Source organism: Nyctereutes procyonoides, unplaced genomic scaffold (assembly GCF_905146905.1).
Source record: "Nyctereutes procyonoides isolate TBG_1078 unplaced genomic scaffold, NYPRO_anot_genome, whole genome shotgun sequence".
NCBI classification, from domain to species: Eukaryota; Metazoa; Chordata; class Mammalia; order Carnivora; family Canidae; genus Nyctereutes; species Nyctereutes procyonoides.
In genome coordinates this window covers 18,139,196-18,165,817 of record NW_026575032.1, presented here as the reverse complement: position 1 = coordinate 18,165,817, position 26,622 = coordinate 18,139,196, and the positions used below count along the sequence as shown (strand labels likewise).

Genomic DNA, 26,622 nt, shown 5'->3' with positions numbered 1-26,622 from the left:
TGTAGGAACACCATGATCAATTAGCTAATGCCACAGATCTGTGAATCAGATTGTTCTAATTATTGCTTTGACTCTGCTGTCCATTATGGTAACCATGCCCACCTTGTCTTTAGTCATTAAGTGCCACCACTTGGCTCTTGCCACTCCAGGATCTAATTATATCCATTGCATTTAAGAACGCCAGTTCAGTGTCAGCAGTTCCCCTTGTAATCCCTGACCTACAGAGAAGACTGACCACAGTGTTCTTCAAGGGTGTAGGGCCCTTCTCAAAATTTATTTTTCACAGTCTCACAAGTTGCGACCTTCAGGGGTGGGTGAGCAAGTCTTATGTGATAAATCTACTCTAACATTCCAATTCCCTAAGACTTTAGATACCATACTATAAAGCATACTAATGCACTTCTGGCATTTCAACTTATTTAATACAGGCCATTTTTCATGCTTCAACCCATGCTTTAACCAACCAATCTAACAAAGTGTTAGAGGCCCTTCTAACTCCTCAAATCACAACACTGAATCCAGAGTGTCTGCTTAGTGGACCCATTCCAATAAATTGTACCTGATTTGACTTTACACTCCTTCCTCCAATTTCCAAGCCCTTAATATCCATTCTTACACGTATTTTCAGATTTCCATTATACGAACCAGAAAAATCAAGTCGTTTTGGGAATATAATACATCTCCTTACATGTCTGATTGTGTGCCTTACCTTTTGGGAACTGCAAGACTTGAGTCTACTGATGGGGCTAGAAGCAAAGACAGGTGGCAGGGGAGGAGAAGTCTTGAAGAGAATCAATAGCGTCTTGTGAGGCAACTGCTTTAGGGGAGCTCATTATAAGTTCCTCAGGTGAAGTACAGTTAACCTCCTTGAATGGAGATAGAGCAGTTGCTTCCATTGGCAAAGAAGATGCATCAGAATTTAGGCCCTCAATACCGTGTCCCCACCTTCATCAGGATCTGCCCACATGCTTCCATTCCAATTCTCAGGATCCCATCCTTCACAATCAATATACTTACTTTAACAGCAAACATCTTGTGAGCTTGGGAATTCAATTTATGTTGTAATTCAGCCACTCACTAAACCGGGTTTAGTCTTCAGAAATTCCATCTCTGCAGATACAGGATATAAGACAGATGCAGAAACTTTTTAGACATTTACTTAGCACTTGAACTCGTCTTTTACTTTCTCCACTTTGTTGAGTACAATTAGGAGCAACCAGCCAATTTGACAGCAATATTTCTCACATCTCTATCGTCACATCATACCATAGATTGTTAGTGCCTTCATAATAGCGACATTAGCATCTTTAAATCTAATTGTATTATTTTATTAGACAATCAATCCCAGCAACCCCAGAACAAACTCAGAAAACTGAGATTCTGTTCCTCTTGAGCCTTTCTCGGTACCAAAATCTGCATCAGCCAGGATTCTCCAGGCAAACAAAAAACAAGGAATTATATAGAGAGTACAATAAAACAAGGTATATGTATATGTATAGACATGCACAGACAGACACTTATTTTAAGGAATTGACTCATGTGATTGTGGGCCTGGCAAATTTGAAATCTGTGTGTCAGGTCAGATGGCTAGAAACTCACATAAGAGTTGAAGCTACAGTCTTGAATCTGTTCCCATAGGATATGCCAGAGACTGGAAACTCAGGCAGGATTTTTATGTGACAGCTTGAGGCAGAATGTCCTTTTCTCTGGGAAACTTCGGTTTTTGCTTGTAAGGTCTTCAACTGTTTGAATGAGGCCAAACCACACTATTGAAGGTAGTATCCTTTACTTAAAGTCAACAGACTATAAATGTTAATCGTACCTACACAATACCCTGACAGCAACATCTATACTAGTATTTGACCAAACACCCAGGCACCATAGCCTAGCCAAGTTGACATATAAAATTAAGAATTAATAATACCATTTACAAACATGAATTTGTAATGTATCACAGATCTCAACAGAAATAAAATATACATAGAATAATATGGGTAGTGGGATGCCTAGGGGACTCTTGATTTCAGCTCAGGTCAGGATCTCAGGGGTGCTGGGATTGAGCCCCATGTTGAGGGCTCTCCTTGTTCAGCAGAAAGTCTGCTTCTCCCTCTCTCTCTCCCCCTCCCACCCACTCATGTGCTCTCTTTCTCTCTCTCTCTCTTTCAAAAAAAAAAATCTTAAAAAAATTTATGAAAAGCTGTTCAATATCATTTATATTGAGGTAAATGAAAAATTAAAATCACTGTTAAAAGGACAACACCTGGATAGCTTAGTGGTTGGATGTCTGCCTTTGGCTCAGGCCGTGACCCCGGGGTCCTGGGATCGAGTCCCATATCGGGCTTCCTGCATGGAGCCTGCTTTTCCCTCTGCCTGTGTCTCTGCCTCTCTCTGTGTGTCTCTCATGAATAAATAAATAAAATCTTTAAAATAAAAAAATAAAATAAAACCACTATTAAAAATACTATAACCGACCTACAAAACTAGCACAAAGAGTATGAAAATGGATGTGAGAGTGAAGGAGAGGCATCATAGCAGAGTGATCTAATCTCTTAAACTGAACTCTCCGCCACATTCAAATGTGTGAATAGGGGCCAGTCATTCCTCCTCTCTATGCCTTTATTTCATTATCTGGGAAGTATAAATAGCAATACTACCCAATCCTAATTATATCATAAAATTTAAATCAATGTGCTTACCATATGGCCTGGCACACAGTAAATATTATTGGGTTTATTCTTTAATAAAATGAAATGTGGTAAAACAGAAACCTTACTACTCTGCTGGTAGGCGTGAAGAATGAAACCACCACTTTGGGAAAGAGTTGACATGATCTATTATCATTAAAGATGCATAGACTCTGTAATACATCAAATCTGCTTCTAGACATATAACCAAAGTACATACAGTAGAACCCATTTATAAGAGTGTTTATAGCAATATTGTTTAATATTACAGAAATGGAAACAATCATCTATAAAAGAATACGTAAGTAAATTGTAGACGACATATAATAAAATACTATACAGAATAAAAAGAAATAAACGACAGCAGTAAACTTCAGGTATACCCAAGAATATAAATAAATATCACAAACATGTTGAGTGAAAGAAGCAGACACAAAGAATACACATAATGACTATTTTCATAAAATTCAAAACAGGAAAGATTCAAATATATTGGTTAAGTTTAGGGAATAGTAACAAGATTATTGTCATGTAAGCAAGGAAAATGGATATCTATAAAAGGAGTGAGTTTTTCTGGAAAGGATTAGGAGGGAGTATAATAGATATACTCATTCTGCAAATGGTTATTTCACTTCCGTAAGACTGAATAATATTGCTGTAAACATCCTTGTACGTGTTTCCTGGTTTCTGTACTCTAGGTTATGTGTCTAGGACTGGAATCACTGGGTCATGGGTGTCAATATTGTTCTGTCTCTAGACCTGAGTGGAGGTTACACAGTTACTTATTAAATTGTACATATATGACTTGTGTGCAGTTTCTGTATTTATATTGCATTATAGAAATCAGTGAATGGATTGTGAGTAAATGGGGGAACCAAGCATAAAACCCCTTAAGAAATTGGGTTGGAGAGGAGAGTTCAATAGTGAGTAGAGGGAGATAAGAAGGAGAGAGAGGTTGGTTAATTTGCTTTTTCCTTTCTTCCCTCAACTTTACGGAAATACAATAACCTGTAATTTGGTGTCAGCTAAAAGTGTGCAATGTGATGATTTGATTGTACATATTGTGCAATGATTACCAACTTCTCCCCATTTCTTCCACATCCTAGTCTTGATAACCACCATCTACTCTCGATTTCTATGAATTTGGCTTTTGCATATTCCATATATGAGTGAGATCATATAGTATATGACTTTCTCTGCTGTATTTATTTCACTTAGTACAATGCCTCCAAGTTTCATTCATGCTGCCACAAATAGCAGTATTTCCTTCTTTTTTATGACTAAATTATATCCCATTATTTATATACGTCCATTTTCTTTCTTTTTTTTAAGATTTTATTTATTTATTTGACAGAGAGAGAGCAAACAAGCACAGCAGGGGGAGCAGCAGAGGGAGAGGGAGAAGCAAGCTTCCCGCTGAACAGGGAGCCCAGGACTCTGGGATCATGACCTGAGTCGAATGTGGACTCTTAACAGATTGAACCATCCAGCTGCCCCTACTTTATCCATTTTCTTTTACCTATTGTCTTTATCCATTCATCTATTGACAGATTAGGTTGTTTCCATGTCATGACTTTTGTGAATAATGCTGCAATGAACACAGGGGCTCAGATATCTTTTCAAGGTAGTACCAAGAGTGGGATTGCTGGATTAAATGATAGTTCTATTTTTAATTTTTTGAGGAACCTCTATAATGTTCTTCCAAGAGCAGGAACAAGACAAAGGTGTTTACTCTTGCCACTCCTATTCAACAGAGTACTGGACATCCTAATCAAAGCAATTAGGCAAAAATTAGAAGGCATCCAAATCTGAAAGGAAAAAATAAATTTGTCTTTGTTTGCATATGACATGATCTTATATATAGAAAATCCTAAAGACTCCACTGAAGAGCCTTAGAACTAATAAATGAATTCAATAAATTTGCAAGAGACAAAATCAACATACAAAAATTATTTGTGTTTCTATATACTAACAATGAACTACCAAAAAAAAAAAAAAAGAAAATCCCATACAATATCATCATAAACAATTAAGTATTTAGGAATAAATTTAACCAAGGATGTAAAAGATCTGTAGTTTGAAAACTGAGACACTGACAAAGAAATATGAAGAAGACACAAATAAATGGAAAGATACCCCATATTCATGAATTGAAATAATTAACATTGTTAAAAATGTCCATACTACCCAAATCCATCTACAGATTCAATGCAATCCCTATTAAAATTCCAATAGCATTTTCACAGGAATAGAACAAATAATTCCAAATGTTGTATGGAACCACAGAAAACCCCAAATAGCCAAAGCAATCCTGAAAAGAAACAAAGCTGGGGTCATCATACTTCCTAATTCCAAGCTGTATTACAAAACTATAGTAATTGAAACAGCATGATATTGGCATAAAAACTGATACAAAAACTAACGGAACATAGTCAAGAACCTGGAAATAAACCCATGATATTCAATCAACTAATATGTGACGAGGGAGCCAAGAATACTCAGCGCAAGAATGATTAAATGGTGTTTGGAAAATTGGATACTCACATGATTTTTTTTTCCTTTCTAGGAAGAAATTATTCAAGAATGTTAAATGTTAAAAAAAAAAGAATGTTAAATGTTTATGGGGAATATTCAGTTAAGAGAGGAAGACTTCAACCGTACAGTAGAGAAGAGCTATTATCAACTGAGGACAGATTCTGAACGTAGAGTGTTACTCTGTGGAATACTCTAGTGATGGATGCATGTCATTATGCATTTGTCAGACTTAGAGAATGTCCAATACGAAGGTGGACAACGGGCTTCGGAGGATCATGAGGTTTTCCAAGAGTCTCCTGGCCCTCAGAACATCACTCTGCAGACACCGGTGCCCGGGTACAGCCACAAACACCGATACTCTGGCTGCCGCTCTTGCTCTGTCCTCTTTCCCTGATCCAAGAGTCTCCTACCTTCTGCCAGGATCCATGAAGGAGCATCAGACTAATTAGTCAGCTTGGAAGTTAGGCAAACTCTCAGATTCTTCAGTTTTTGATGGATAGGGTAGGGGCATAAAATCCAAAATGTGGGCATTTGCATCTCCTAAACTACTCTAGGTCTGTTGCCACAATAGCTGTTAGTTTCGCATCTCTGTAAGGCCCTGTGTAGGGTTTTTTTTTTTTTTATGGGTTATATATAATTTAATCCTTACAAATTCTATTGGAATTCCCGCCTTTCAGCCGAACAACATAAAACCAAGTTGACTAAGCTCTCACATTAGTAAGTGCCGGAGACTAGATTCATTCAAGGGTCTCCTGACTGATCACAGGGCTGCAGCTCTTGCATTTCCCGCCAGTGTGTCCCAACCTGTGGTTTGTAGCCCGGCGTCACTGCCTGAGGAATGTTTAACAAAGTGAAATAGCACAAGTATTCGTGAAGGAAATTCAGAAGAAAAAAAGACAATAGGACGAGTTTTTCATTCAGCTTAAATACAACCAATTGAAAGGTCTAACTTTATCCTGAGAACTAGCCCTTCCTTTGTCGCAGTGGAGAGTGTTTTCATACGCTGCTTTGGAAGGAATATAAGCGACAGCAAATTGTAATTTTGTCTGGGGATGTCTTTAATATTCTTCCTTGACAACATAAATGGCTGGCAACCCTCTACTGGTCCTTTCATCTTATTTTCCTTTCCTTTTCTATGAAATCCTAGATTCTTAGAACCACTAGGTATTGTTTATCTTCTAAGTAAGGGTTGTTGAGCACTTATTGCTTCCTAAATGGGTTCATAGTCTAGTTCACATCCCCAGTGTGGCCAAATATGCCCAAGTGTTAGTATGTAAGTGAGGTTATGATTGTGGAATGTAGGCAATTTGCATCAAATGTCTGAAAAACTAAACAGATCATCATCATCATTATTATTATTTTTTTACCCATCAGATCATCATTATGATCTCTTGTTGGCTTTTATAATATTTGAGGACTCAATGCCAGCCCAGGGCCTGGCATATGGGAGGCACAGAGTAAATATCTGTCAAGTGAATGAATATGTGAATAGGTGTATGAATGGATGCACTGAGGAACTTTGGGGTTCTAGATCGTTTTGGAAATTCAGTAGCACATATGATTGACTCTCCCTCTCCTTTCATAGCAATAGGCTTGATTCATCCAGAACCATTCCACTCTTCAAAGAGAAAATAAGAAATTAGTGGTATACATCATCTGACATGGAACTTAGCAACATTTGATTGTTTTTTACACGTGACAATCTGTCCGGGACAACAAGAAATACATTAATCTTCCGAAAGATTTCCCAACATAGACAGATAGCTGCACTGCAAACAAACAAGCTACTGCCTCAACTATGTTTGCTCCACCTGAGGAAGCAGTAACTGCGTGTTAGCCTCTAAAAAAAGACAGAGACTTTGGGGATGTTTTCTAATTGTTATTGATGACTCACTTTTTCTTTTTTTTTTTTTTCATATTTGACTTGGGACATCTTCAACACATTTATTCTATTTCTTAGCCATTTAAAAATAACACCGAATTTATTATCGCTCAAACTATGCAAATGAATTAAGAAGATCATGTTTAGTGTGTCGAGAATTGGTTGTTAAATTTCCTGAATTTGAGACCTGACTATTCTGTTACTGCATCTAAGACCTTGGCTGAGTCAGATGATCAGAATTTCCTCTTGTTCAAATTAGGTGCAATCGTCAAACTTCTTTCTGGAGTGTTCTTTCATTTTTCTTTAAGCTGCCTCAGATTAACTGAACAGATTATCTTTGTGTAAACAGGAAGTCCTTTGTTCTCTGCTCTTCTTCTTCATCCAGACCGATTTGGTTAGTGTTTATAATATCATAGTTCATCACCATGGAAATACTGTAATATGACAAATATTAGAGCAAATAAAATAGGAAGAGGTTGATAAGAATGGAAGAAGGCTTGTGACTGGGAACAGATTTCAGTTTCAAATCTTCCACTCCAGAGGGTTCTTCCTGGAACACATGCCTTTCAGCCCTCCATGGAAATATGCTTAGGTAGCCCTTCTACTTCAGAAGCACTTCAGAGTTTCCTCTCCTCCTCATCATAGGCATATCCCCCTTTCTCACATTTCGTGACTTTAATTACTTTCTCTCATATGGTTTTTATGTAAATTGTATTCAAGGCAACTACTGAGCGTTCAGGAGTAAAACAGGAAATCTGCCATAGTCTGCTGAGTCAATGAGGTAAATGGGGAAAGAAACAGATGAGAAGGTAGAGACATGAGCTTTTATCTTGGCTCCACCGCTTATAACTCTAAATGTGTTTGTTCAGATATGCAGTAAGAACCAACTGAGATGACACATGGACAAAAAGAAAGAAAAAAAAGACACCTTAAGGGACCCCTGGGTGGCTCAGTAGTGAGTGTCTGCCTTCAGCTCAGGTCATGACCCTGGGGTCCTGGGATCGAGTCCTGCATTGGGCTCCCTGCAGGGAGCCTGCTTCTCACTCTGCCTGTGTCTCTGCCTCTCTCTGTGTCTCTCATGAATAAATAAATAAAACCTTTTTGAAAAAAAAAATTACCTTAATAAACAAAATCCCATGCAAGATGCTTTACAGTAATCTTAATAGAATATAAAACATGATTAAGCTCTGCTGTTCTCATTCACATACATTGGTTCATAATGAGCCCTAATAAACCTGTCCTTCAGCATCATCACCCTAAACTATGTGGATAGATCAGGTTTTCTGGAGATTGCATGACCTTGATGCTTTAAAATATGAACTACACAAAGTCGTGCTAAAATTCATTTGGCTTTGGCAGAAAGATGTACTTCCTGGAAGAATGAACAGGGAATTTTTAATCTCTACTTTCTGAAGTAGTGGAAACAACAGCATCCCAGCACCGGGCGATCATATGCCTTATAATGTCCTACTGAGCTAATTCACATCTGGAGTGGGCACATGGTGACTCCTGCTACGGGTTCTACAAAGGAAAACAACAACAACAACAACAAAAAAAACAACAACCCAGTTCTCTTTACTAGGAAACAAATGGTCTGAATTTAAAACTCCTGTAGGCTTTTACCAGCAGAAGCAATCTAATTTTAAAAAGACTCTAAAGACACATTTTTCTTTAGTGAGTGGACATAAGATGTGAGTAATTATCGAACTCATAAACTAGCTATAACTGGGAAGATCAGAGCTCTCTGGTCAAGCTTGGACCAGACCTGCACAGAGAACTGGGGGGGGGGGGGATTTGAACCCGCCTACAAATGAGAATGTTCATTGGATCAAGTGACCTTCTGGTCCCCTCTCCCTCCTCTGCCCTCCCTTTTGCTTCTATACCTCCTTGCTTTTCCTTGCTTCCTTTCTCTTCCTTTACTCACTTTCTCTTTCTTACTCCTTTTTTTTGGTCCTCTTTCACTCAAATGAATCATCCAGGCTCTTGCAGGTTTAATTATGCAAAGAAGCATGCTATTTGTTTTGATCTAAATTCTGGGTTGAATCGTGTCCCCTGGGGGAAAAAAAGAAAAAAGAAAAAAACCTCTATGTTAAACCCCTCACTCCCAGTCTTCCCCCAAAATGTGACTGAACTCTGGGACAGGGTTGTGAAGGGGGGGGGGCACTGACATGTGCAGAAGAAAACTATGTGAAGACACAGGGAAGTTACCATGTGAAGATAAAGGCAGAGGCTGGAATTATGTCGACAGAAGCCAAGGAAAGTGGAAGAGGGCCAGCAAACTACCGGAAGCCAGGGAAGAGATCCTCTGTCACGGTCCTTGAAGGAAGCAACCCTGTTACCATGTTGATTTCCAACATGTCGCTTCCAGAACTCTGGGATGATGAATTCCTATCACCCTAAGTTACCTACCAAGTATGGGACTTCGCTGCCACGGTCCCAGCAAATTCAGAGCTGAATATATTAATTTTTTTTGAAAAACATATTTATATTATCACACTTCCTTCTCTAAGAGGTGAACATTTATAGCCCAATCCATAAATGCCTGGAATCTCTTCAGCCCTTCCCAAGGAAGCCACATTCTAACTGCTTTATCATGCTAACGTATAAGCAAATAGACTTGAATTTATGTGAAAACCTGACTCTTTTTTTTTAGAACAAGAACAATAAACTTATAGCTCACAAACTCATAAACCAAGAATAATAAAAAAAAATCAATATTGACATTTTCATTCTAAATATATACCGTGACTTTTTAGTTCTGAATGGAGCATATTCAGGTTGAATTATGAACTTATTTTGTAGGAAACAGAGCCACAGAAAGAGTTGATTTGGAAACAACTGGCAAAGACATGAGCACTGGTTTGATAGTCAGATGTCAATTTTTTTTTTTTGAACCTTAACTTAGCCTTATAGGACTTTAGTCATGTAACTTAATCCTCTGAAGAGGATTCTCTCTAGCAAGGTCACAACCTTGCACACAGGCAGTACTCCCAAAGTTTGCCTATTATTTAATAAAGCTTTCCTTTTCCTGGCTACCAAGCCACTTCTATCTAGCAGGACCTAGCTACATCCTATGCCTCTTCAACCAGATGTTTGCAATAACAAATATTCACTTTTTAATAATCTGAAAAATCTCTATTTACTAAATGACAAAAACCCCAACCATGGCACTTAGAAAAAACTTATTTAGTTTATTTCAGCTCAGTGTTTCCTGAACTTTCATATAATTCACAGCTGAAAAGTGAATAACACCAGTCAGGACTTTAAAACTAGACTGAAGGGTATGTCATCACCTCAGATCATTTAAACTTCAGCGCCAAATCCAAAATTAAGCTCACAAGCTCTTGAAAATCGCTGTGAGGTTGTATTTCAGAGTTTGGAATAGATAAATCCAAGTCAACAAGAATGGTAAAAGCATGACTTACATTCCTTGGTAAAGAACAAATTCTTAAAGTCCTGGTGCTTACAGAAACCTATAAATATAGATAGAAATCCTATCGTATAAAGGATTAACCAGTGGGAAGTTGAAAGAATAGGTGAAAGGAACATTTGCTTCTCACTGTTATCCTGCAAAGAGCCTAGGAGAAAAAGGGAGTCATGCTTGCTGAGTGTTCTAGGCAATACCTGGGCACTTACTGCACGCTGCCTCATTAGTATTAGGTCAATCTGCACGGGGCCCTGTTCGGTAGATCGTTGAACCCATTTTTATGGCTGAGGAACTGAAGTAATTCATTTGTCAAAATCAGAAATCAGATCTGGGATTGACTAAGCCAATAGCCCACGGACCCAACTAACTAGACTCAGGGTTTTGCTTTTGTATCTAGACCTGCCAAGCTGGGTGACCTTGAGTAATTTGCTGAGTTCATCTGGATCTGTTTTGTAGCAGATGATTTCGCAGGGTCCTTCTAGCTAGAGAATTACTACTTAAAAAAAAAAAAAGAATTCGCAAATCTCTTCTCCCATTCTGTAGGTTGTCTTTTAGTTTTGTTGACTGTTTCTTTTGTTGTGTGGAAGCTTTTTATCTTGAGTAAGTCCCAATAATTCATTTTCGCTTTTGTTTCTCTTGCCTTCATGGATGTATCTTGCAAGAAGTTGCTGTGGCCAAGTTCAAAAAGGGTGTTGCCTGTGTTCTCCTCTAGGACTTTGATGGAATCTTGTCTCATATTTTGATCTTTCACCCATTTGAGTTTACCTTTGTGTATGGTGCAAGAGAGTGGTCTAGTTTCACTCTTCTGCATGTGGATGTCCAATTTTCCCAGCACCATTTATTGAAGAGACCGTCCTTTTTTCAGTGGAGAGTCTTTCCTGCTTTATTGAATATTATTTGACCTAGAGTTGAGGGCCCATTTCTGGATTCTCTATTCTGTTCCATTGATCTGTGTGTCTGTTTTTGTGCCAGGACCACACTGTCTTGGTGACCACACCTTTGTAGTACAACCTGAAATCGGGCATTGTGATGCCCCCAGATATGGTTTTATTTTTCAATATTCCCCTGGTTATTCGGGGTCTTTTCTGATTCCACACAAATCTTAAGATGATTTGTTCCAACTCTCTGAAGAAAGTCCATGGTATTTTGATAGGGATTGCATTGAACGTGTGAATTGCCCTGGGGAGCATTGACATTTTCACAGTATTTGTTCTTCCAATCCATGAGCATGGAATATTTTTCCATCTCTTTGTGTCTTCCTCAATTTCTTTCAGAAGTGTTCTGTAGTTTTTAGGGTATAGATCCTTTACCTCTTTGGTTAGGTTTATTCCTAGGTATCTTATGCTTTTGGGTGGAGTTGTAAATGGGATTGACTCCATCATTTCTCTTTCTTCAGTCTCATTGTTGGTGTATAGAAATGCCACTGATTTCTGGGCATTGGTTTTGTATCCTGCCACACTGCCAAATTGCTGTATGAGTTCTAGCAATCTTGGGGTGGAGTCTTTTGGGTTTTCTGCGTACAGTACCATGTAATCTACAAAGAGAGAGAGTTTGACTTCTTCTTTGCCAATTTGAATGCCTTTTATTTCTTTTTGTTGCCTGATTGCTGAGGCTCGGACTTCTAGGACTATGTTGAATAGCAGTGGTGAGAGTAGACATCCCTGTCGTGTTCCTGATCTTAGGGGAAAGGCTCCCAGTGTTGCCCCATTGAGAATGATATTTGCTGTGGGCTTTTCGTAGATGGCTTTTAAGATGCTGAGGAATGTTCCCTCTATCCCTATGCTCTGAAGAGTTTTGATCAGGAATGGAGGCTGTATTTTGTCAAATGCTTTCTCTGCATCTATTGAGAGGATCATCTGGTTCTTGTTTTTTCTCTTGTTGATATGATCCATCACATGGACTGCTTTATCAGATAAAGGGCTAGTATCCAAGATCTATAAAGAACTTATTAAACTCAACAGCAAAAAAAACCAATCATGAAATGGGCAAAAGACACGACCAGAAATCTCACAGAGGACATAGGCATAGACATGGCCAATAAGCACATGAGACAATGCTCCGCATCACTGGCCATCAGGGAAATACAAATCAAAACCACAACGAGATCCCACCTCACACCAGCAAGAATGGTGAACATTAACAAGGCAGGACACCACAAATGTTGGAGAGGATGCGGAGAAAGGGGAGCCCTCCTGCACTGTTGGTGGGAATGTGAACTGCTGCAGCCACTCTGGAAAACTGTGTGGAGGCTCCTCAAAGGGTTAAAAATAGACCTGCCCTATGACCCAGCAATTGCACTGCTGGGGATTTACCCCAAAGATACAGATGCAATGAAACGCCGGGACACCTGCACCCCAGTGTTCACAGCAGCCATGTCCACAATAGCCAAACTGTGGAAGGAGCCTCGGTGTCCATTGACAGATGATGGATAAAGAAGATGTGGTCTATGTATACAATGGAATATTCCTCAGCCATTAGAAACGACAAATACCCACCATTTGCTTCCACATGGATGGACCTGGAGGGTATTATGCTGAGTGAAATAAGTCAATCGGAGAAGGACAAACATTGTATGGTCTCATTCATTTGGGGAATATAAGAATTAGTCAAAAGGAATAAAGGAAAAGGAGAGAAAATGAGTGAAAATATCAGTGAGGGAGACAAAACATGAGAGACTCCTCACTCTGGGAAATGAACAAGGGGTAGTGGAAGGGGAGGTGGGCAGGGGGTGGGGGTGACTGGGTGATCGGCACTGAGGGGGGCCCTTGACAGGATGAGCACTGGGTGATATGCTATATGCTGGCAAATTGAACTCCAATAAAAAAAATAATTATAAAAAAAATTCGGTGCAAGCCAGAATAGTAAGGGCCAAATAGGTAATTGTTGACTCCCTTACCATATTCCACCAATTGTTTACATTTGTTTTACATATACAGAAGAATCTATAGTAGTGTTATGCCTTTAAACTTGAGTTTTAGCTCATATCAGAATATTATATGCATCATTCGAATTAATTTTTCTTGCTTGAAACTGTAAATGAACAAATTGAATAACGCACTATAGAAAGTATAAATACAATATTAAAGGCCGTCAATTTTTATTTTACAATAATTTTAGAATGAGATATTTTATCAAATCCATTCCTAAAAACAAAAAATCCATTCCTTATGTTAGTTCCCAGACATATATATGCTTTTATTATAGTTATTTTAAGAAACGTGTCAAAGAGACAAAGATAAGTGAATAATCTGTCCAAAAAGTCTTCTACACACGGAATAAACTATCATCCTAAGACAATGTAGACAAAATCATATACAGCTTTGGATATAGCAAAGCAAGATATTGCCGCAACCCTTATTTTATGTAACTATTAAAGTAAAACTTGACTGATGACACATTTATATAATATACTTAGGAAAACAACTTGGATGTATAGAGTATCCTTTTGGCAGACAATTATAGTGTTTATCTCCTTGGCTACTGTTCATTTCACCGAGAGGCAAAAATATGTTGCTACGGCTACAAACAAGCAATTTGCTGCTCGGTGTTGATTGATAGAGAATTAACACATTTCTGTGAGGGTGAATCTTGGTGAAATAGGCCCTTCCAAGATGAACTGAAATAGAGCCACGGTCACGGGCCAAGAAATCTTGGCCAGCGTCTTCGGATCCTGTCATCCCACTCAGCAAAAATGTTGCAGAAACCTGCCCAAGACAAACAAACATGTATGTGCCACTTGCAGGGGATCCAAAGGAAATGTGGAAATTGAGATCCATCAAGCAGAGCCAACTGCCATAAAAACTGGGTGATTTTCACATGTTGTGGAACCAGACATTTACCGTGTTTTGACAATATACAAAACAGCACAGAACAGCGTGAAAGTTTGTACGGATTTATGTTGCTCTGTCCCTCAGCCTGTGCTCCTCCCACACTCCGGGATCTCTGAGACGTTTTGTTTCAGATTAGAGGGAGCACCTCCCAAAATTGCTCTGTGTTAAGCGTTCAGTATTTGTGTTCTGTACTTGGTAAGGTCGTTTCCATATGCAGTTGTCTGAGCTATTTGCCCAGCCATACTAATTCTGATGCCATCTCTCATTTATAAGCCATCAATAATACAAATGATGATGGGGATGGTTAAAAACACCTATCTATTCAAGATACTAAACTAAACAAATCTTAAAAAAAAAAAAAGTATTTAGGGATGCCTGGGTGGCTCAGTGGTTGAGCATCTGCCTTCAGCCCAAGGCATGATCCTGGGGTCCTGAGATCGAATCCCACCTCGGGCTCCCTGCATGGAGACTGCCTGTGTCTCTGCCTCTCTCTCTGTGTCTCTCATAGATAGATAAATAAAATCTTTTAAAAAATCAACTATTTAACCAGAAGACATGAGCATTCTTCTCTGACCTCCCTAGGAAAGATTTTTTTATTTATTCTGATTAGGCTTGAACTTGCTTGCACTGTAATTTTGCAATCAGTCAGAAAAGGTGCCATAAAAAACTACACACTGAGCTTGTTTGCTTAATTGACTAGAAGCTTCTCTTCCTTTTTAATAGTGTAATTGGATGCCAAGGAATGATAAATTGGTCTTAGAAAGGAATGGTACATACAACTTCATAATGGAAATAATTCATTTTAATTATCTTAATAGTTATCATGATAATTTCTAAAACATGTCATGTCTTCAGAGTCTTAACTAAATGAAGAGGGTATAAAATCACCCGTATAGAAAGGCGCGTGCTCTAAAAATATCACTTTATCTCCGGCATATATTGAGAAAGGAACAACCTGGATACCCTGTGTAGGCATTCTAATTTAGATGAAGGTTGTGGAATTAGGACTTGCTCTCTTCCACCACCCTTTACCAGAGAATGGGTACCCTTTCTCTCTCATCCGCACTGCCTTTCTTGGTCGATGGTTCTATGCAAACATTCAAAGAGTTTGTCACCTAAAATAACTAATAATACCCAGAGATCAGATAGCCCCAAAGCCAAATGCAAATTTTACTTGGTGAATCAACCAAAGATGAAACTTTCAATTTAAACATAGAAATAAGGGTGCCTGGGTGGCCCCGTCAGTTAAGGTCTGCCTTCAGCTCAGCTCATGATCCCAGGTCCTGGATGGAGCCCTGAGTCGGGGCCCCCCGCTCAGTGGGAAGTCTACTTCTCTCTCTCTCCCCCTTCTCATTACTCATTCTCTCTCTCAAATAGACAAAATCTTTTTAAAAATTAAAAATAGATAAAAATTAAAAAAAACACACAGAAAAGAAGAATTGACTGACATGCATCATTTAGAGAGCAATCAAAACAGGAAATTAATTTCTTTTTCTGAGTAGTTCAGACTGACAAGTGAAAGAACATTTCAGTCTCTCTAGTCTGAGTTCAGATTCTGACATTTCTTATTTATTTGGTCATCGGTACTGAGGAAAGTGTCTTGGAAATTCAAGATCTATAGGAAAGAATTGTTCAAATTACAGGTGCAAAGCTGGTCAATCATATTAGATATGCCTGGATCTTGCTCCACCTTCCTGTCTCTGTTTCTCCGTCCATCTATCAGCTTTTAGAAGTAACAATATTTTTTATTGGCACTAATAGAAATCACAGGATAAAAAGTCCTTTACATACACGCACAAATAAGGAATTGTTTTCTTTGCAGCTGATTTTCCTCCTTCCTGGAATGGAATGACAATTAGAGGGAAAAAAAATAGGCTGTAGCTTGTTTTTCACAGAAGATATTTAAGAATTAGAGGAGAATTTTAAAGAATAAAAATATTACATTTTCATTTTCTCAAGAAATAGTTGAGGTCTTATTTTCCAAAATTTAGTTATTTTCCCACCAACTTTAAAATATTAAGCATTTCCATGTATCATTTGTATTTTTATATGTTCAAATATCCAATTTAGATTCATAAGTACATTTATTAGAGATGGAAATACATCATCACTACACCTGAAACACCACTATCACTTGCCAGAAATTATAGTTTCCACTAATAGCTAAATCTGGCCTCTTTGTCCATAGTATTAATAATAGTTACAGTTTGCTGGGGCACCTGGTAGCTCAGTTGGTTAAGCATCCAACTCTTGGTTTAGGCTCAGGTTATGACCTCAGGGTCATGGGCTCCAGCTCTGTTCAGGCTCTGCTCTCAGCATGGAGTCTGCTTCAGATTCTCTCTCTCCCCCTCTGCACACGTGCTCTCTTTCTCTCTCTCGCTCTCTCTCTCTTTCAAATAAACAAGTTCTGTCACTAGAACTTGGTCATTGTTTATCATGTCACATCAAAGATTTTCAATAAATATTGCTAATTGAACAAATAATTTTTATTTAATCTTAAAACCACTCAAAGAGGGGCACCTGGATGGCTCAGTGGTTGAGCATCTGCCTTTGGCTCAGGTCATGATCCTGGGTCCTGAGATCGAGTCCCCCACATCGAGCTCCCTGCATGAAGCCTGCTTTTCCCTCTGCCTGCATCTCTCTCTCTCTCTCTCTCTCTCTCTTTCTCTTAAATAAATAAATAAAATCTTAAAAAAAACTCAAAGAAGTTGAGAAAACTAAGGATTAGAGTGGATTAAGAATGATTATATGTCCCACAGGGAGTAAATGAAAGACCCGGAATTTGAATAAAGTGAGTCTATGGATTTAAACAATTACACTATTGCCTTTAGGATGAGTGTGAATAATGCAAAGGGAAGTGTTCAGGTTGAGGAGAGCAAGAACATATAACAAGTTAAAAAATGGTCTATGTGTGCAAGAATGGGCTCAATTTTGTAGAGAGAAAATGGAAAAGAAAAATAAAAGGTGATTGTGAGGTAAATGGATAAAGACGAGTCTCTAACTGCCTCAACATTAAGGAAAAATAAAATAACAATGACAAACACGAGAGCCACCAATCTTCTAACTTGCAGACACGGGAATTCTATGACTGTCTTCTCATACGACTGGTGAAAGAGAGAGAGAGAGTCATTGAAGTGGATCATACACACCTTCTGGAATGGTTACATGCTTCCACTTGGGGTCACCGTCATCGAGTCAGAATGTGGACCCACTCTGCCAACCTGAAGACTGAGCCACATTGCCCCTGGCCTGGCCTGCGTTACCTTGAACTGTCTCTGCTATGGTTGTATTACGCCTTTCCTCTTCACCAAGATAAAATATGGCCCTTTTTCCTAAGCTTTAAGCATATTCCAAGTAACTGGATGCAAATTCTCCAAGCACTTTTGCTAATCAAGTTTGAAATTTCATATATTATCTAACTTCCACCTTTCACTGGAAGAACTATTTCTGAGTTTGGTAAGTCGCCATGAGTATCTTTTTCTCCTGCTTAGATAAAGAAGTGTTACCTATCTACCTCAGAGACACAGGGAGTAAAACCACGTTCCTATGTGAACACGTAGAGCCATTCTTACAAGGCCTAAGGCCCCTGTCCCCTCACCCATAAGTTCATGGAGTGTGGGACTGCCACACAACACCATTGTACCCCCAGGGACTAAGGAGTCAGTGAGCCTTTTTTTCAAAATCCTAACTAAAGCCAGAGAGAGACTTGAGCATCAGGGAGAAATGAAGGCCATTAGGTGCCTGCAAGCACAGACCAGGTACTCCATCATGGTAAACGAAGGCCATAAAAACAGGCAGCGGAGAATAATAGAGATTTTGCACCCATCCTCCACTAGCAGGCTGCCAAGAACATTGTTATCCAAATAAATCATTGAGGTATCATTCTATTTTAAATTCTCTGCCTTGGCTCCCATCTCCTTTTTTCAAAGACTCATTGAGTGCTGTCTTAATTTATATTTTCAAGAGGACATCACTTCACTGTACGATACAAACACAATATTATTGGAGACTGCACCTCAAGCAGTATTAGAGCAGACTTCTAAAATGCAGGTGGGTACATTATAGAGGGATAAGTCATTTTTCCTGGAGGTGTTAACACCTCCAATTTTTCACTCTCTTCAGTTTAGAAAAAATGTCATCCTAGACTTCTAAAGATAGCGGTCACAGACCTGAGTCCCAGGCCTAGGGGAGCACTGTGATGAACGAGCTGCTGTCACCTGGTGAAATGAGGATGGAGTTATCTGATTGGTAGAACTACAAAGCAATCTGACCTTAGTAGATTTCATTTAATTTCAGTTGAACAAAACTTTATTGAGTCTGTGCTGGACACTCTGCTAGGCACTTTCACATTGTCACTATTTTTCAACCCCCATGCAGGTTGATATCATATTATCATGAAGGAGATATCATTTATCCCATTCTTAAGGAAAAAAACCAAGGTTCAGAAATGTTAAATAATTTGCCCAAAGGGAATAACTGAAATTTAAACTTCCAACCTCTGGTGTTATACATGAAAATCTTCCCACAAGGTGGATTCTAATGTCTTTTCACGCACATAAAAGTAGACAAAAACATTTTTCTTGAGTATTTGGAGAGTTTCACAACTGACCTTTACTCCATCAGAAGGGCTCTTAATTGAGAACTTGCCACACATCCCAACACATATCTGCATTCCAAACTGGTCTTTCTTCTCTACTAGGAGTAGTTATTTCCACCTTAGCACGTTTTTCCAGTATTTAAGCATAGACGCCTTGAATTACTCTTTGATTCTTAGCCTCTGCTCTACTCATCTGCTACCAAATTTTATTTTCTCTTTAAAATGTTTTGCAGTTTCATTCCTTTTCTCTTCATCTTCTATTCCTCCCTCGAGTCTGGTCTAGTATAACTCCTTTACTGTGCTACTGCCACAGTCTTCAAACACATCTTCCTTTCTCTAGCTTCTCACTCTTTCCACTGGCCTCACCATCTAGGACCCGTGTTTACAAGCAGATCTCCGGTATTTATTCATCTTGTATAACTGTATTTACATCCACTGAACAACTCCCCATTTTTCCTTCTTCCCAATTCCCTAGCAATTACCATTCAATTCTGAGCTTCTACAAGCTTGACTATTTTATGTACTTCATATAAGTAGAATCATTCAGTATTTGTTCTTCTGGGATGGACTTATTTCACTTAGCATAATGTTTTCCAGGGCCATCCGTTTGTTGCAAGTGATAGAATTTCCTTTTTGTTAAGGCTGAGTAATATTGCATAATACCAGAAGTTCTAACTAGAGCAAAAGAAATAAAAGGGATCCAAAACAGAAAGAAAGAAGTAAAATTGTTTCTGCAGGTATTATGTTATTTACAGAAAATTCTAAAGATCCTACAAAAAGTTCTTAGAATTAAAAAAAAAAACAAGTACAATACAGTAAAGTTTCAGGATACAAAACTGACACGCAAAAATAATTTGTATATCTATACATTAACAACAACCTATCTAAAAAAGAAATTATAAAAACAATTCCATTTATAATAGTATAAAAAGAATAAAATTAAGAGGAATAAACTTAACCAAGTAGGTAAAAGATGTGTACACCGAAAATTAAAATACACTGATGAAAGAAATTAAAGAAGACAGAGTAAGTGGAAAGACTTCCCATCTTCACTGACTGGAGGATAATATTGTTAAAATACCTATACAACCCAAAAGAATCTACAGATTCAATGTGGTTCCCATCAAAACTCCAATTGAATTTTTTATAGAAGTAGGAAAAACAATCCCCAAATTAATATAAAACGTCAGAAAACCTCAAAATTCCAAAGGAATCTTGAGGAAGAAGAACAAATCTGAAGATAATACACTCCTGGACTCCAAACTATACTAAAAGCTGGAGTAATCAAAACAGTAAAGTACCGGCCCCAAAACAGACGCATAGATCAATGGAACAGAACAGAGATCCTCAAAGTAAACACATGTCTCTGGTCAAGTAATCTATGACAAAGAAAGCAGAAATATACAATGAGGAAAAGATAACTTCTTCAATAAATAGTGCTGCAAAAACTGAACAGGTACATGCAAAAGAATGAAACTGGACCGCTTTCTTATACCATACCCAAACGAACTCAAAATGAGATTAAAGACTGACATATAAGAAGTGAAACTGTGAAAAGACAGTAAGCTCTTTGATATCAATATATTTTTGGATCCACCTCCTTAAATCAGGACAACAAAAGCAAAATAAACAAATGGGACCACATCAAACTTAAAAGCTTTTGCACAGTGAAAGAAACCATTAACAAAATGCAAAGGTAACCTACTGAATGAGAAAAGGTATTCAAAAATGATACATTCAGTAAGGTGTTAGCATCTAAAATATATAAGGAACTCATACAACCCAATATTAAAAAAAAAAAACATCTGATTTAAAAATGACCAAAGGATCCAAATTGGCATTTTCCAAAGAAGATATAAAGATGCCAACAGGCATGCAAAGATACTCAACATGATTAATCATCAGGAAAATGCAAAACAAAACCATAATGAGGTATCACCTCATACCTATCAGAATGGCTAGTATCAAAAACACAAGAAATAACAAGTGTTGGCCAAAATGTGGAGAAACGGAAATCCCTGTGCATTGTTTATGGGAAGGTAAGGTGGTGCAGCCACTGTGAAAAACAGTATGGAGTTTCCTCAATTTAAAAGTAGAACTACCATATGATCCAACAATTCCACTTCTAGATATTTATCCCCCCCAAAAAAAAACCCCACTAATTCAAAAAGACATATGGCACCCTATGTCCTTTGCAGCATTTTTACAATAGCCAAGACATGGAAGCAATCTAAGTGTGCACCAATAGATAAATGGATAGAGATGTTAGAATGGCTATCATCAAAAAACAAAAGATAACAAGAGTCGGCAAAGATGTGGAGAAACTGGAATCCTTGTGTGCTGTTTGCGGAAATGTAAAGTGATGCAGTCACTATGGAAAACAGTATGGATTTTCCTCAAAAGTTAAAAATAGAACTACCTTATGATCCAAAAAAAACCTACTTCTGGATTTATTTCCAAAAGGATGGAAATCAGGATCTCAAAGAATCGTCTGTATTTCCAGGTTTATGGCAGCATTTACAACAGCTGAACTGTGGAAACAACCCAAATCTATCTACAGAGGAATGGACCACATTCCAATCTGATGGAACGTCTGCCTTCTTCATATCATTCTATCTGCTTTATCTGACCCGGCATAATCTGACTCTACAGTCTTACACCCAATTTTTCTTTGTTTTCAATTTACGTCCTCCTCAGTTAAGCTAGTTCGAACCACCTCTTACATGTTCATCTCAACCCAAGTATCTTTGCTCACATTCTCCTCTCTTACTTTTCTCATTCCATCTCTATAAATTCTATCCATTTAAAAGGATTCAACTCAACTACCAAGTCATCTATGAGTACATTATTTTGTACTGTTTTCTCCATTTTTATCATCATGCCATGTTTAAAAGTCACTATTTGCCCATTTAGGATAAAACTGTTTGCTTTTTCTTTTCTTTGTGTATGTGAAGATATTAGTTATGTCTTTTCAATTAAACTATAGATTGTTTGATATCTGAATATATAGAATATACTTTCTGGGATCCCCTCAGTGCTCTGAACAATATATGTTGATGAAGTAATTCAAGAAAGCCACAAATCATCAACCCAAATATGAACTTGCTCACTTTGATAAAAATAAGGCATTCTTTGTTGTTTAGGAATCTTGGTGAAAATAAATGATTAAGAAAGTGGCAAGACAGTAGCACATGACAGTAGAAGAAAGTGAAATTTAGATAATGATAAAGAGAAAAGAGTAAAGAAAAAGGAGTTTTCATCCCCACTTCCCCAAAATATATTTTATCTAAGAAGTTGGCCAGGTCTTTATTTTTCTCTTGGGAGGTCAGATGATATGTGAAGTGAAACCACTTAGCTGTGATTTCCTGAAGACATGTAATGCCACAGAGAGCACTCTAACGTGAAGAAAATAAGGTCAACTCCTTATTAAGTGTGTAAAAAAAAATGAATGGGAGATCTGCAGGTTATGGAAGAGAAAGCTGAAAGCAAACACAAAAATCCTTACAATTTCTCTATCCATCTTTAGTCTACTAATTGCATTTTAAACCAGAAGTCAAAAGGTAAAATAAGATCATTTATTTTTAGTCATTATACCTATTCTGTCTTTGTAACTTGTTGTCATGGAGAATTCAAACATATAAAAAAGGAGTAATGAAACAAACCACATGTACCACTCACTCAGGTTGCAATTATCAGCTCATAACTATTCTTGTATCATCTCTACCTCCTATCTCTCCATCCAAAGAATTTCTAAGCAAATTCCTGACATCATACAATTTCAAATAAATATTACAGTGTGTATATATATATATATATATAATGACACACATTTCCCTTACAAAAAAATGATCTTTTTTAAATGCACACCACACACACACATTCCCTGTTATCAAATAGCCAATGTTCACATTTTCTAAACTATGCATGATTTTTAATGTTCTCTGCATTTGAATTAAAATCAAAACAATGCCCATACATTGGATTGCTTAAAATATCACTTATATTAATGTATAGGTTTGTAACTCTACTTCATGTTGCATTTTTTTCCTTGCAATTGTTTCCTTGCAATAACTTATATGTAGTCTATAAGTTCTCCACAGTGCATTTTCCCAATTTAATTCCCTGTTGTATCATTTAACATGTTCCCATGGCTCTCCTCTTTCTTCTGATTTAGCAGATCTAAGTGCTTGAATATTTCAGGTTACCCTTTCAGGGGTGAGGGGTACAAACTCCTTCATAGGTGGTATTATAAGTAGATGCTTACTGATGTACAGTCTGGTTCTTTTTTTGTAATGTTAGAAGCCATTAATGAACATGGCGTGGGATCAATCAGTTCCTTATGGTAGAAAATTATGATTTGTTAATTTTATCATTCTCTACTTGTTTAATTGGAATATTTTTAGAAATAGAAATTTCCTCTCATGAACTACACCAAGGAAATAGTTTTATTAGCAAAAGTTAGAGGAACACTTGTTTTCTTATATTTATCCATTTTCTAAATGAAATATATCCCTCATGAATACAGTTGCAAAAATTCTCAATAAAATACTGGCAGAATCCAACAATACATTAAAAAATCATTCACTGAGATCAAGTGGGATTTATTCCCAGGTTGCAAGGATGCCTCAATATTCACAAATCAATTAACATGATACATCATATAATAAAAAAAAGCGTAAAAACCATATGATCATTTCAATAGGTGCAGAAAAGCTATTTGACAAAGTATAACACCTATTCATGATTAAAACCCTCAACAAAGTAGGTCCAGACGGAACAAACTTCAACATAATGAAGGCCATATACAAAAAAAAAAAAAAACTACAATGAATATCATCCTAAATGGAAAAAAACTGAGAGCTTTTCCTCTACAGTAAGGAACAAGACAGAGATGTCCACTGTCACCACTATTATTCAACATATTACTGGAAACCCTAGCCAGAGCAATCAGACTACAAAAAGAAATAAAAAGCATCCAAATCATCAAAGAATAAGTAAAGCTTTCACTATTCACAAATGACATGATACCATATACAGAAAATCTGAAAGACTCCACCAAAAAACTGCTAGAACTGATAAAAAAAAAAAAAAACTCAGTAAAGTCGCAGGATACAAAATCAACAACATATAGAAATCTGCTGCATTTCTATACACCAATAATGAAGCAGTAGAAAGAGAAATTAAGGACTCGATCCCATTTATAATTGTACCAAAAACAGTAAGATACCTAGGAATAAACCTAATGAAAGAGATACAAGATCTGTACTCTGAAAACTAGAACACTGATGAAAGAAATTGAGGAGGACACAAAGAAATGGAAAGATATTCCACACTCATGGATTGGAAGAACAAAGTTTGTTAAAATGTTTATACCACTCAAAGAAATCTACACAGTCAATGCAATCGATCCCTAGCAAAATACCAATGGCATTTTCCACAGAGCTAGAAAAAAATATCCTTAAATTTGTGTGAAACCATGAAAGACTTTGAAGAGCCAAATCAATCTTGAAAATGAAAAGCAAGGCTGGAGACATCACAATTCCAGAGTTCAAGGTATATTACAAAGCTGTGGTAATTAAAACAGTATGGTACTAGCACTAAGATAGACACCCAGATCAATAGAACAGATAAGAAAAAACCCAAAAATGAACCCACAACTCTATGGTCAAATAATCTTCAGCAAAGCAGGCAAGGATATCCAATTGGAAAAAGAATGCCTCTTCAACAAATGGTGTTGGGAATACTGGACAGCAACATGCAAAAGAATGAAACTAGACCACTTTCTTGCACCATACACAAAAACAAATTCAAATGGTTTAAGGACCTAAATATGAGATCTGAAGCCATAAAAATCCTACAGGAGAGCACAAGCAGTAACTTCTTTGACATCAGCCATAGAAACTTCTTTCAGATACATTGCATGAGGCAAAGGAAACAAACAAACAAAAAAGAACTATTGGGACACATCAAAACTAAAAGCTTCTGCATAGCAAAGGAAACAGCAAAACTAAAAGATAACCTACTGAATGGGAGAAGATATTTGCAAATAAGATATCTGATAAAGGGTTAGTATTCAAAATACATAAAAACTTTTAAAACTCAACACCCCCAAAATGAATAATCTGATTAAAAATGGACAGAAGATATAAACAGACATTTTTCCAAAGAAGACATCCAGATATCCAACAGACACGTGAAAATATGCTGAACATCACTGATCATTAGGGAAGTGCAAATCAAAACCATAATAAGATATCTCCTTAGACCCGCCCGAATGGCTAAAATCAACAACACAGGAAACAACAGGTGTTGGTGAGGATGTAAAGAAAGGAGGACCCTCTTGCACTGATGGTGGGAATGCAAACTGGTTTAGCCATTCTGAAAACAATATGGTGGCTCCTCAAAACATTAAAAATAAAAAACTACCATATGATCCAGCAATTGCACTATGAGGTATTTACCTAAGGAACACAAAAACATATATATGTATTTTTTGTGTATACACACACATTTTATATATATATAATATATATACATATATTATATACATACTACCATTAAATAGGATATATATATATACATATATAATGTGTAATGTCTCCAATTGGAGAAAGACAAACACCATATGATTTCACTTATATGGAATTTATAAACAAAACAAGTAAGTAAAGGGGAAAAAAACAGAGAGAGAGGCAAACCAAGAAACAGATTCTTAACTATAGAGAACAAACCAATGGTTAGAAAAAGGGTGGTGGTGGGGGGATGGGTCAAACAGGTGATGGGGATTAAGGAGGGCACTTGTGACGAGCACCAGGTATTATACAGAAATGTTGAATCACTATATTGTACATCTGAAACTAATATTACGCTGTATGATAATTAACTGGAATTTAATAGAAACTTAAAAAAAAAACCTGTTTCCCTAGTATTCTCAGTGATAATCAAAGAGATGTTTTGAGTATCACTTTATATTCATGAATTGAGATACATTTAATGTATTTTAAGCTGTTCTAGTTATTATCCTTATTGTCTCAATTTTGGTGAGTGGGAACCTGTTCAAGCTGGCTACTGTGCCCTTTTGACAGAATTCTAGTAGCCTTTAATAATATCCTACTTTTCTAGCACAAAATATTCTAGACACATCTTGCTTATTACTACCCCCCAGACCTAAAAGCGGCTATTTCTCCGGTGAGTATACATATACATACATACGTGTTATATATTGTTAATATATAGTCTTATATATTATATAAGTAAAATCATATAAAATCTTATATTATCTTACATTATATGTATTATACATAAGATAGACTATAATAAATATAAGACGTATAAAATTATATATATGTAATGTTTTTAAAGGCAAAAATCATCATAAGATCATACTGATACTGCTCATTCAAATTCCAGAGCACAGGTTTTGGCTTACCTTCAGCGATCTTGCATGCCTGTCTTTCTTTATTCCATGCCAAACAGATTGCGCCTAAGTCTGACCAAGACTTATTTATCTTACGTCACACGCAAATAGTTTGAGAACAGCAATTACAATGAAGCCACCAAAGATGTGATTACTGAAAACATAATCACACAAGCAAATCACTGTGACGTATAGTTATTTGGAATGCTTTCTGTCTCTACAGTTGTTGCATCACCTGGATTTACATTTA

General features: G+C 37.2%; 1 long non-coding RNA gene across 1 annotated transcript; it reads right to left on the bottom strand.

Annotated features, from left to right (window-relative positions):
• On the bottom strand, nucleotides 1-26,416 carry LOC129504369 (uncharacterized). Its single transcript, XR_008663340.1, has 3 exons — nucleotides 26,385-26,416; nucleotides 1,018-1,110; nucleotides 1-889 (listed from the first exon to the last, which is right to left on the bottom strand). It is a non-coding gene; the product is annotated as an uncharacterized LOC129504369 (long non-coding RNA).
• Nucleotides 26,417-26,622: the final 206 nt, after the last annotated feature.